Source organism: Cololabis saira, chromosome 21, assembly GCF_033807715.1.
Source record: "Cololabis saira isolate AMF1-May2022 chromosome 21, fColSai1.1, whole genome shotgun sequence".
NCBI classification, from domain to species: domain Eukaryota; kingdom Metazoa; phylum Chordata; class Actinopteri; order Beloniformes; family Belonidae; genus Cololabis; species Cololabis saira.
The window spans coordinates 30,973,842-30,987,070 of NC_084607.1; the positions used below are offsets into that span (position 1 = coordinate 30,973,842).

At 38.4% G+C, this 13,229-nt stretch overlaps 1 pseudogene; it reads right to left on the reverse strand.

Moving 5' to 3' along the window:
- LOC133421573 (nucleolar protein 58-like) overlaps positions 1-13,229 on the reverse strand; it is a 254,014-nt pseudogene that overhangs the window by 53,115 nt on the left and 187,670 nt on the right.

Consider the following 13,229-nt stretch of genomic DNA (forward strand, 5'->3'; position numbering starts at 1 on the left):
CTACATAAAAATCTCATGCGAAAAAGTTGCCTTAAATTTAAAAGTAGATCAAGAAAGATATTTTTTACTGTTGTGTTCTACTTAAACAAATAAAGCATGTTTCATCTAAACGTTGCCCAATAGATTAAAATTGTTAAAGGAAAGGTAAATAGAACAAGATCATTGATTGTTGTTTGTGTGTAAATGAAAAGATTGCCTGGGATTACATAAATACTGCTTGTTAAGGAAACAAAATGCACAATGTCTTGTTTTTTGAACAAATGCAGATTAAGTTCAAATATGTATTTATGTAAAGCAACAAACTTCATTTTTAATTGTTAATATCACAGATTTAAATATGTTATATTTACATGCGCTTAGGTTTATTTTTTTCAGTGCAGGTATGGTTGTCGTAACAATTACATAATGTTGCCTTTCTTTTTGTCCCTAGATTTAAAAAAAAGAAAAGAAAAATGCCTCCTCCATGAGTCATTTTTCCAAGTAACCTTCATGAAAGTTGTAAAATTCCATGATCCCTGCACATCCACCCGTTCCTTGTGCAGGGCACAGGCAGCACTTAGTCATCCCAACCGTATCTGCTTTATCGTCCAGTACTTTCACTTTCTTTTTTCTTTTCAGGACCGACTGTGAGCATTTACATGCCACCATTTCCACCGTAGACATGAAACTGGACGCACTACAATTTCCAGCGCTGCCTTGTTTGCTTTTCTTATCGCCAGATAAATAAATAAATACATAGATCAAATTAGCAGAATTAGACCTTTAAAGTTGCCCTTTTAAAAACTAAAACAACAAATAATCTACAGCCATTTTGCAAAGTTATTCATTCAACCACAATGAATATGAATATAGTACGGTAACTTGGTTAAAATGGAATAAATACCTGTGTGTAACTGTACAGAAAACAATGGTGGGATTAATAAAGAGCTGTAATAAACTGTTTATAAACTGTTTATTTTACATTTTTTATATATTTTACATTTATTTTCTTACATAAATGACAATTTATGTAAGTTGAATTGGTAACAGTTGAAGTTTTGTTTGTTCTCCTCCACCGCTGCAGATGTCAGCGGTTCAGATCTTTATCTCACCGCAGCTACAGCGGTTCAGATCTTTATCTTCCTGCTAAACACACGCTGTCACCTCAGAGTGATTAGTTCTCCTCCAGAGAACAACGGCAGACTATCTGAGAGTGTGTTTGTGTTCATACAGCTGCTCCTTCCTGCTGGCGGTGACGCATGTCGTCTCTGTGAGAGGAGAGTGAAGGGTTTGGCTGAAAGCATCAAATACTGTACCTGACGTCCTGCAGCTGACAGGTTTATGTTGAGATGGGACGAGCTGCATGGGCTCCATCATATCAATTACTTTGTTGGCCAACGCTGGAATCATTTCACATCTCCTCATTTGATGAGAACATGTAAAAAAACAAATGTTTTATTCCATTTTTATGGGCAGCGGCTTATGTAAACTCCCTGAGCAAATATGCTCAAGTTGACGGCGAGATAAACTTTCAGCCCCTCACGTTTTACCGTTGGGCCACCTCCGTGTCCTGGTGGAGACTAAGGCCGCTGACCTTAAACTAGGCTGTTAGCGTGGAATTCTCCACCTAAATCTAATACACTGCTAAATTATAGTCTGTAAAGCCGTGCTGTCAGTAGAGCAAAACAGCTCGACGAATGACATCACTATGATGATGATTTTGCAGTATCATAAAAAGTGAAAATTGAATCAATGAATCTCTCTTTTAGGACACATATCCTCTGCAAAGTTATGTGCTTTCTTGTTATAAGTTATGTCATTATAGGTAATTATAGGTCATTGCCCCTTCAGCTTAGCTTAGCACAAAAGACTGGACACAGGGAGAAACAGATAAGATCTCCTATCGACTGTATCAACATTTCTGAGGTTACATATTAACACTTGTGTCATTTGTGCAAAACCATGATTTTTTTCCATGAGGAAGAACATTTGTTTTATGTACCCCCCCCCCCAAGACTTTTTCTCACTGAAAGAATTATGCAATTCAATTCAATTCAATTCAATTCAATTGATATAGCGTCTATTCCAACAGAAGTTGTCTCTAGGCGCTTTCCAGATACCTAGAAAATGACCCCCGAGCAATTATTACGTAAAAAATGCCAGGTAGAAACTCCTCTAGTGGGAGAAAAACCTTAAGCAAAACAGTGGCAACCTGGACCAGGACCTGGATCATAAGTGATGGACTTGCACATATAAAAAGAGAGGTTAGAGGTGGAAGGGCCAGCCAAATCCAACCACTGTTTCTCTCCTGTTCACGGCCGGTTCCAACGGCACAGAACGTACCGGACCAATTGTAGCAGACGAGGGCCGTATGTGATTTCTCAAGCAGGAGCCTTTTTTCCAACAACAAAGTTACAGAATGGCTAATCACACTTTTGACTTTTGACCGACAGCAGTCATTCGTTTAGGATGGTTGTTGCTCTGCCGACATCACATGCTTCGTTTCTCCGGCTGCTTGTATCCAATGGTGTCCAGAAGCAGTGTCTTCTGCTTCAGTTGGTACTTTCCCCTGGAAATGAAAGTTTAATCCTAAGAAACCGCACCGCAAATAAAGGACAGAAGGTTAACTTTCAAACATATCACAATGTTTCCAAACAAAAAAGAAAGTCCAGAGTGCTCAGAAGGTTCATCTAAGTCGTGTGACGAAGGTGCTCTTTGGTGGGAAAAAGGATATCAAAAAAGAAGAAAAAACCAAGGCACTCTTCTGCAAATATAAAAAGCCTTTATTTAAATTGGCTATTTCATGTAGAAAAGATTAAAAAAATGGGTTACAGCCCACGCGTTTCGGCCACAGCATTGAGTGTTACACCCTGAGGAAGGCTGTGGCCGAAACACGTGGGCTGTAACCCATTTTTCTACATTAAATAGCCAATTTAAATAAAGGCTTTTTATATTTGCATAAGAGTGCCTTGGATTTTTCTTCTTTTTTGTTATCACAATGTGTGTCAGAACTATCACAGGGAGATATTCGTCTTCAGTCATTCACCCCTACTCCTCACAACTTCCAAACTGTTGACAGAAAAATATGTTTTACTGTGCAGATCGTTAATAATTAACTACTCCGGAGGTGCTTTAGTGCTTACAGACGATGTTACATACATGTTACATACAGTACATACTGCAAGTTTTACTTCTTTTTGCCCTCAGAAGGTGATAAGTAAGCGAGCGAGCTTGGGTGATGTTCTCGTTTATTACAGTTTCGAGCTGCTGTATCTTCAAGGCAATGGTGCTTCGTAGCCCGTGGTGGTAGATGTTCCTAACGGCTGCTTCCCTTTTGTTGCATCCAGAGACGACTGACTGGGTAATGAAACTAGAAGAAGTGTTTGGTTTACGAGCTGTCGGCACCTGCGGGTGTCGTAACTCATAGTGCTTCAAAGTCCTCTGCGTGAAACAGACAAACATACCAGTTATGCCAGTTAAAGTTACGTGGATAAAGGGTGGTTCTGATTCAGTGGGTCATCCTCCAACCAGAGGGTTGTGAATGTGTTACTAACCCTGCTGTGACTGCTGAAACAGAACTCTACAGAATGTATACAGAGTGGATATACAAGAAGGATAAGAACCACTTGAATCTGCAAACTTTTAGTGGAAAAAATGAATTGCAATGTTTGATTTATGCAATAGGAAGTGAGTTGCACCATGCAGCTGGGTAACGGTTGGAGTTATGAAATGCAGTAAAAGACTGGTACTTGAGAAAGGGCCACAGGCTTCTCTGGAAATGAAAGAAAAAAAAACACGCATCCAAAACCAACGTCGCCAAGTTGAACCTCAAACAACGCAACGTGTGATTCAAATATTCAGTGTATGTATTTGCAAAGTTAGTATAAATGTTTGTTTTATTCTTTTGTTTCTTCGGAGCAGGCAAATATGTGCATCACCCACTTAGTCATGATGTTGTTGAAATCAAAAAGAAGTACAATAGAAATGAGGAAGCACATCAGTTATATAAGTTCAAGCTGAATTCTTGACATTTTCGCAGAGGTTCTTGTCAAACTACTCACCTGTCCTTGGCCTGCAGGGAAAAGAGGCAGATAGCAGTGCAAACAGAGCGTGTTGTCTCCTCTGAAAAACATCTCACTTTTCAGGGGAACATGTCAATATTTTCAGGAAAGCGGTTCTTTATAGAGATCTGGAAACTGAAGTAATGCTCAAAATAAAGGAACAAGTTTGAAGAATAAATCATTAAAACAAGACAGTGAAAGAGAAGTGTTTAACAACTCTTTTGATGTTAGTTTCTCTCTATCAGTGTTGTATAGCTGACCCACTCTTACAACAGAACAAGTGAAAGACCAAAGCAGAGGAATTCCCTCGTTATCTGCTCCAGACATGTTTGTTGACTAGTCAACTTGTGTTTAGCTTGCCTAAGAACTTGATCAAATCATACAATCTGATGGAGGGGGTAGAAAGAAACTGAGGGAAAACAAACCTTGCATAAGGAGCCCAAACCAGACTATCCAGGAACAAGATAAACTACACGGATTCATGCACTCGACTGGATTCCTGACATTGATGCGCGAACTTCACCCAGATTCCTGCAGTCTGCGAACAACATTCGTTCACTTTGAAGTGACGGATCCAAGAAAAATGCACTTCACCTGTGTAGCGTCTGTTACATCCTTGTAGTTTATTGTGTATTGTTGTTTATTGAGATACCCATTAGCTGCAGCAGAAACTGAAGCTATGCTTCCTGGGGTCTTAACAAAATAATGCAATACAAAAGAAAACAAATAGAGAAAAGAACTTAAAAAAAATACAGAATAAGAGCAAGAAGAAAAAAAAATATAAATACAAAATCAAGATATTTTAAAATCAATACAAGAACAGAAACCAAGTCAACTATATCATCCCCACATATACTTAATATACACATCTATATATATAAATACCTATTATATAATACCCTATCATATCTAATATTCCAAGTCAATTCTACATTTATATTCACACACATATATATATATATATATATATATATATATATATATATATATATACACACACATACTCATACCTATTATATAATAACACTATTATGCAATAATTATGCACTATTATGCAATTATATCTCATGTACCAAAACAATTATATTACATACACAACTCTATTACATACCGAAACCATTACTTGGATAGATGCTGTTTAAGTAGTATTCTGAATACATTATTGTTAGCAGAGAGTTTTACATGATTGGGTAAAGAATTCCATTCTTTCATTCCTCTATACAGGACTGTACGTTTGATGGCATTAGATCTAACCTTAGGTATTGTAAAATTTCCAACAGTTGCATGTCTAGTGTTGTGACAGTGATTTTCTGCACTAAAAGAGAGGGTTTTAAACAAATCATATGGCTTTTTTAAAACAGATATCTAGTGTGATGAATAAACAAGGAGAGATATCCAACATTGAGCCAATATTTACTGAAGCTATATTACATTAATTCAAAATCATTTAGTTTCACATTTACAGCAAATATCTCAATTGTATATAAAAAAGTGGTCATAGTGAAGAATAATTTTGAGTGACTGTCGATCTGACCAGTCACACTGATCAGCAATCAATCAATACTCTGTCCTCTGGATATCAGCCAACTGATGATATCTCAGTTACAGTACTAGTCTAGCGTAACGGGGGAATCAGCTTTAAGTAGCCAACCTTAAGAGGACATATTTATAAGACTTAAGAAAGTCGACTCAGAGCTTTTATATTAACTAAATTACTGATAAGACAAGTAGCAACGTTTCTACATTTGAATATCAAGACCATGGCATTTGGATTTGTACACGGCTCCACTTCCTTATATTAAAATATCTCTGACACAGATAAAATCTTAGTTTGGGAATTTAGGGTAACTCAAGCTTTCAGACAAAAATGAAAATAAATAATATACTTATAATGCAACGGAGGGGAAGTGTGAAGGTTTAATATTTCACATTGTGTAATAGTTCCACTTTTCCAGCCCTGTTCCACCCAAGAATCTGTAAGTCTTCAATAAAATATATCACTACAAAGATTTCTTTGTATTTTCAATGTATTTAATATAGGATTACATAACTCTTTGAGGAAAACTTCAGAAAACATTTAGGACATTACATTACAAGAAAAACCTGTAATTCTCAAGGCAAAGGGCCCAAAGTGATACTATTCATAATATAAACATTAAAAAAAATAATCTCATTATGACATTTCGTCTTTATCATTCCTTGACTCGCAGCGATTTCTGTCTGAAGGGGTGCACTGCAAAAATTCAAAATCTTACCAAAAATATTTGTCGTATTTCTAGTTAAAATGTCTAATTTTTAGTCAAAAAATCTCATTACACCAGAAAAATAAAAAATTTTCACCTGTTTCAAGTAAATTTTCACTTGAATTAAGTAGAAAAATATGGCAAGATTTATCTTCTAATTACAAGCAAAAAAAATGTGTTCCACTGGCAGATTTTTTCTACTTATTTTAAGTGAAAATCTACTTGAAACGGGTGAAAATTGTTGTTTTTTCCAGTGATGAGTTTTGTTTTAAGTGTAATGAGATTTCTTTTTTACTAAAAATTAGACATTTTAACTAGAAATAAGACAAATATTCTTTTTAACATTTTGATTTTTCATTTTTTGCAGTGTGGTGGGCAGCAGGAAGGATAGAAATATCTGTGTCCCGTCCTTTCCAGGTGGGTTGCACATCCAGGAGTCCCAGGACTGTTGACACCAACTGGTTCAACCAAAACAGCAAGTGAGAGTCAGACCAGTGAGCTGGGAGGAGTTTGGGGAAGATGACGAGTGAAGGCATGTTGCGTAAATGTTCCTCAGTGGAGGAGGTGGGTACAGTATAAGCTTTGAATACACAGCTTGACCGGAGGGGAAGTCCAGGGAGCCGAAGAGTCATCTCTTGCAGGCAGAAGGTGGATCATTATGAACTACTTTCAGAAGAGCTTTACTTGACCAGCTTACTGGGATCCTCTCTATTTCTGCTCATCATGATTCATTTTGTCCCAATGCAAATGTTTAGTCTCAATCCACTCTGAGATTTAAATAAAACACATTGAACATTTGTGTGGTTATTGCTGTAAAAAAAAATCCCCACATATAACAGTAGATTTTATCTCCTAAGTAAAGATCTAATGTGTGATCAGTGCTCTGCTGGTCAGCTGGTGTAGTAAAGATTAGAACATTCTTTGTTGTAACTTGGTACACACAGGACAATCCAACATAAAACAATAAAATAATGTCAAAAAATACAAAAAATAAGTCATTTAAAAAATATGCGTTTTCAGTTGGGATTTAAACAGAGGTGGGTAGAGTATGCAAAAATTGTACTCAAGTAAAAGTACTGTTACTTCAGAATAATATGACTCAAGTAGAAGTAAAAAGTAGTCATCCAAATAATTACATGAGTAAAAGTACAAAAGTACAAAATAATCATCTTCAGGCAAATTAAATCAATAAAATAATATAATTAATTAAAATTAATAAGAAATAAAAAATAGCTTAAATTAAAATAATCTTAAAGTAAATTCAAGTAATTTAATAAATAATAAAATAAATAAAATAATAACAGAATAAAAAAATAAATTAAGCACAAGTAGCACAAAATTTTAAGCCTTTGTACTTTTCTTTTTTAACCAGGCAGAACTAGAACAAACATGAACTCATAGAAACTCTGTGTGTGTTTGAGTCTGTGTAAATGTGACAAAACATGCAAAAACAAACATTTTTCCCAAAGAATCACTCAGTGATGTCATGTGATTGACGCGTACGCGGATAAAAGGGATAAAAGAAAAGTAACAGCTCAACGTAGCCTAATGTATCGGAGTAAGAGGAACAGTTTCTTCTTCACAAATCTACTCAAGTAAAAGTAAAAAGTATAGTGATTCAAAACTACTCCTAAAAGTAGAAAAATTCCCAAAACTACTCAAGTAAATGTAACTCGTTACTACCCACCTCTGGATTTAAAAGTCAGAAAAGAGTTGGTATTGCTTATGTACGAACATATTAGCAGATGAAACTGGAAGTACTACGATGTACTGCGATGACCTGAGACTCTGACATGGTGTGTTCAGGTGTAAAAGTTCAGATAGGTAGTGGGGCGAGGCCATTGATGGTCTTGAAAGTTAATAGTAGAATCTTATGTTCAAAATGCGATCAGAAGCCAGTGAAGTAGCTGCAAGACAGGAGCAACATGATGGATGGAAGGTGTTCTTTTGTCAGCTGAGCTTTGGACTGGTTGAAGTTTTTTTGATGGATCTGAGAGGAAGATCAAAGCTGATGAGTTACATGTACAGTAGTCAATAGCATAAACTAGTGTAGCGACATTTGTGTGTGACAGCAAGGAATGAAGATGATTGATATTTGGAAAGTGATAGTAAACAGAGGTTTGGTGGACACATAACGCTGGGTATCATCAGCGTAACTGTGGAAGTTGATGTTGAATTTACAGAAGATATGGCCAAGAAGGGGGAAAAAATGATAAAAAGAAGCAGACCTAGGATAGAACCCTGGGGTTTCTGGAAAAGAGTGTGAACTGAAATGTTTCATCTCTATGAACTGTGTGAGGCCATAAAGGTATGATTTAAACCAGTCGAGGCATGTGTCACTTATTCTGATAGATGAAAGTCTGCCAGGGAGAATGCTGTTTGAGATGGTGTTGAAGGATGAGTTTGGAAAGAAGACCAGAGTAAGAAACCATAAGAAGATCAGTGGTCATTTTGAGCAGGGTTGTCTCTGCTATGATGAGGACAGAAACTGGAAGCAACTGTTTTCTCAACAATCCTGGGTTATATAGGAATATTGGAGTTATAGCAGCTGGTTTAAGAGAAGAGAGAACAATATCAGATGTGAGGGAGGAATGGATAATTACTGTTATTAAGGCAATAAGGGAAGGGAGGCAGGTTTTAACCAGTACTGGGGGAAGGGGATCCAACTTACAGGCGGAGGGTTTTGATTTTATGATAAGCTTTGCAATGCTATTAGCCGTTGGGAGTGCGGGAGGAGAAGAGAGCAGAAAAAACTGCTAAGGAACTGCTAGGGGCTGTGATGACAGATGGATTCTTTCTATTTTAAAAGTGAAGAACAACATTGCAACATGAGGTTGAGTAGAGATGTTGTGCTAGGGACTCAAATCTGTTATCTGTTGCAAACAGGACCCTAAGGCATTTGTCCTTTTTTGTCCATTCTATCAGAATACTGACATGTTTAAATATTAAGAATACATATTGGTCAAATTCAAATTATTACTCGATTGGGAGAATGGCCGTGTGGGTATTCCACCATGTTAAGTACATTCATGTATCTAATGTTAAACTGTATAAGAACACGAACACTCCTTCAAATCCATTTCACCTGACACAAATGCAAGACAAGAATGCTTTTATAATGCTATAACACTTTTTTGTGTTTGAAAGAATATTGCAACAATTATTGATTAATATAATTAATTACTTCACTATGAAGTCTTGGTGCATCTTTCGAGTTGCTTTCATCAAATTTACTAATTTATGCAAAAATGTGCCAAACATTTCAAAATGCTGTCAAGGTTTTCCTTAAAAATTACGGGAGAAAAGAACAGGGTGAAACACCAATATCACAGACTGTACCAGTGGATTGGAGTTTGTGATCTGTAATGTGTAGCATGAATGACAGCATGCATGCTTGTTTTTATACATATAGAAATCACCCATGATAAAAAAAGAACCAAACAAGTATGCAATGCTGGGCACAGTACTACAATTATAAATGTATCAAAAAAATGTAATTAATCTTTTTATAATATTTAATTTCCTAGAGAATTACAACCATTTGCTTAGGAATCATCGTCCTGTATGTTTGGAGAGCAGTAAAGCCTAACATGAGCCTAATGAGGTGACACTGGACTGGGTGGAAAATTTTGAGTGACATTTTCCACAGCTCTGTAAGAACTCAACATTTATGTAAAAGTCCTCCCATCACCAAAGAGAACTGATTCTGAATTTTTAGATTGGCAAATAGCGAATACTTGATAATATTGGAGAACACAGAGAGACTTTATAAGATTGTAATAAGTCGAATAATATTTCAGAAAAAATCCCAAAAGATAGCACGTTACATAGCTGGCAAAATATGTTATTGTCAGTGAAACTGTGTGTTTTTTTTATCAGAAAGTGATAAACATACTAATGGAGTGAAAGATGAAGTTTGGGATACTGCAGAAAGTCAAGATAATGGACAAAATAATCGGTTTCACCTCATCTCTATATAAAGTTTTGATAATTTACTGGTTTATTGCCCATTTGGAATTGGATACTGGACAATGAGGACATAATGCAGTTGAATACATATATCATTACAAAGGTGTATAAAATTCTAAAACATATAATTCAATATCTGTATTTTAATGATAGAGAACACATAAATATACCATAGAGATATGAGACAAATTGTTGGTAAAAGAGGAGTCGGGATAATAGGGACCGAGATGTCACTGCTTCACAGGAACCACCGTTTATTAACAAATACAAAGTGGTTTCATGATTAACACAACTTTTTATAATCTTCAAATCTTCCAATCAACTTCTGCTCAGCTGCTTTTCCTTCCCGTTTCTCGTTACTATTTGCACCCTGTACAGTCAAAGAAACACATTGCGTTAAGTGCTATTGTGACATATTGTTAGCTAATATTACTGCCAAACTCAAAATGTCTCTGGAATTGTGTTAGAAAGAAATGGTCTTATGAAAAGAAGAAAAACCAACCAAAAAAAAACCCAATAAAACACCAGAAAATCATTACTGCACTTACACTCAGAGAACACTTTATTAGGTACACCTGGTGTAGGTGAGTGTGCATCCAAACTGGAAAATCTGAATGACAAAAGAGCTGCAATCCATCAGACAAACTGTTTCATTAGAGTTCGAGACGGTTGTTCTAGCATAACAGGTTAGTAGTCTAACCGTCTTACTGTTTTCTAGTCACAGAAACCGGTTAGACTGACCATCAGAGACACCATTTCACAGTTTGATGGACCATGTTCATAAGTACAGGTGTTTGAAAGGTACTATTTAGTTTTTCTTCTGTAATCTCATTTCTGGGTTCAAGTCCCAGTTGAACTTTTGAGTCACAGAGACACCGGAATATGTGCTATCAAGCAAAGAAAGGGTGACTTTATTCACAACATTTCTTTTATTTTCTCTGAATATTTATAAAACAGAGCGGTCCTGGGGTGTTACTCTTGATCTTTCTGCTGCCCCGGCTCATATTGCTCAGATCAAATACGTGTATGAACATGTAGAAAATTATTTAAAAGCATTCAAAATAATTTGTTACCATAGTCCATTAACGGTTTGCTTCTTGGGATTGCAGCAAAGTGAGAGGTTGGTTGGGGATGTGCACAATATCTTGAGTGTCAGTAGCCCAAGGCTTCCTAAAGGCCCTCAGAATCAAAGACGCTCTTTTAGTTAACAGCGAGGCTGGTTTCAGATAGTAGATCAACTGTGTGTCAGCCCAAAGCTTCATAAACTACTGTTTACATAAGACCTTACAATTGAAATACAGTTGACAAAATAGGGCCAGATAGATCTGTAAAATATTTTAGGGGATTGTTTTGTTTCTGGAATTCTTTTAAATTAAATAAAAAAACAACCTTCATTACAGCTGGGGAAAATAAAAAGTAAAAGTACTCCAGAGTCCATCCATCCATTTTCCGCCACTTATCCGTTCCCGGGTCGCGGGGGCAGCAGCCTCAGCAGAGATGCCCAGACTTCCCTCACCCCAGACACTTCCTCCAGCTCTTCCTCCAGCTCTTCCTCCATCTCTTCCTCCAGCTCTTCCTCCAGCTCTTCCTCCATCTCTTCCTCCAGCTCTTCCAGGGGAGTCCGAGACGTTCCCAGGCCAGCAGAGAGACAGTCTCTCCAGCGTGTCCTGGGTCTTCCCCGGGGTCTCCTCCCAGAGGGACATGCCTGGAACACCTCCCTAGAGAGGAGGGACATGCCTGGAACACCTCCCTAGGGAGGAGGGACATGCCTGGAACACCTCCCTAGGGAGGAGGGACATGCCTGGAACACCTCCCTAGGGAGGTGGGACATGCCTGGAACACCTCCCTAGGGAGGCGTCCAGGAGGATCCGGTACAGATGCCCAAGCCACCTCAGCTGACTCCTCTCAATGTGAAGGAGCAGCGGCTCGACTCCGAGCTCCTCCCGGGTGACTGAACTCCTCACCCTATCTCTAAGGGAGCGTCCAGCCACCCTGCGGAGGAAACTCATCTCGGCCGCTTGTATCCGCGATCTCGTCCTTTCGGTCACTACCCAAAGTTCATGACCATAGGTGAGGGTAGGTGCGTAGATTGACCGGTAAATCGAGAGCTTCGCCTTTCGACTCAGCTCCTTCTTCACCACGACGGTGAATATATATACTTAGACCATATATATCAAACTCTATCCATCCGCCTTCCTCTGCTTATCCGAGGTCGGGTCACAGGGGCAGCAGCCTAAGCTGGGAAGCCCAGGCTTCCCTCCCTGCAGCAACTTCATCCATCTCATCTGTGGGGACCCTGAGGCGTTCCTAGGCCAGCGGAGAGACAGAATGTCCTGGGTCTCCCCTGGGGTCTCCTCCCTCAGCTCGTGACCATAGCTGAGGGTAGGAACGTGGACATATCGGCAGATCAGCAGATTGAGAGTTTTGCCTTTCAGCTCTGTCCTTCTTCACCACGACAGGCCGATGCAGGCCCCGCATCATTGCAGAAAAGCGCCAGAGATACTAGAACTGGGGCAGTATCTGAGTCCCGACCCGGGGATTGGCACTCCACCTGTTTCTGATTGAGGACCATGGTCTCAGATTTAGAGGTGCTGGTTCTCATCTCAACCTGTGCGAACCGCTCCAGCGAAAGTTTAAGATCCTGGCCTGATGAAGCCAACAGAACCAAATCGTCTGCAAAAAGCAGAGACCCAGATCGCCAGGAAATTCTGTCCGTCAAAGTAATGAACTGAACCGGTGTCAAAGGTCACCCTTGGCGGAGTCCAACCCCGGGAAATGAAACCGACTTTTAGCGGAAAATGCGGACCAAGCTCTGACAGAGGGACCAGACAGCCTGTGTGAGGGATTCTGGCACCCCATAATCCCAGAGAAATGCAAAAGTTAAATGCTTATATATTGGCAAAAAGCTTTAGCCCATTAAGGCACTAACCATTGATATATATGCAGACAACTGTTGAAAAAAATCCAGTTGTTTAAT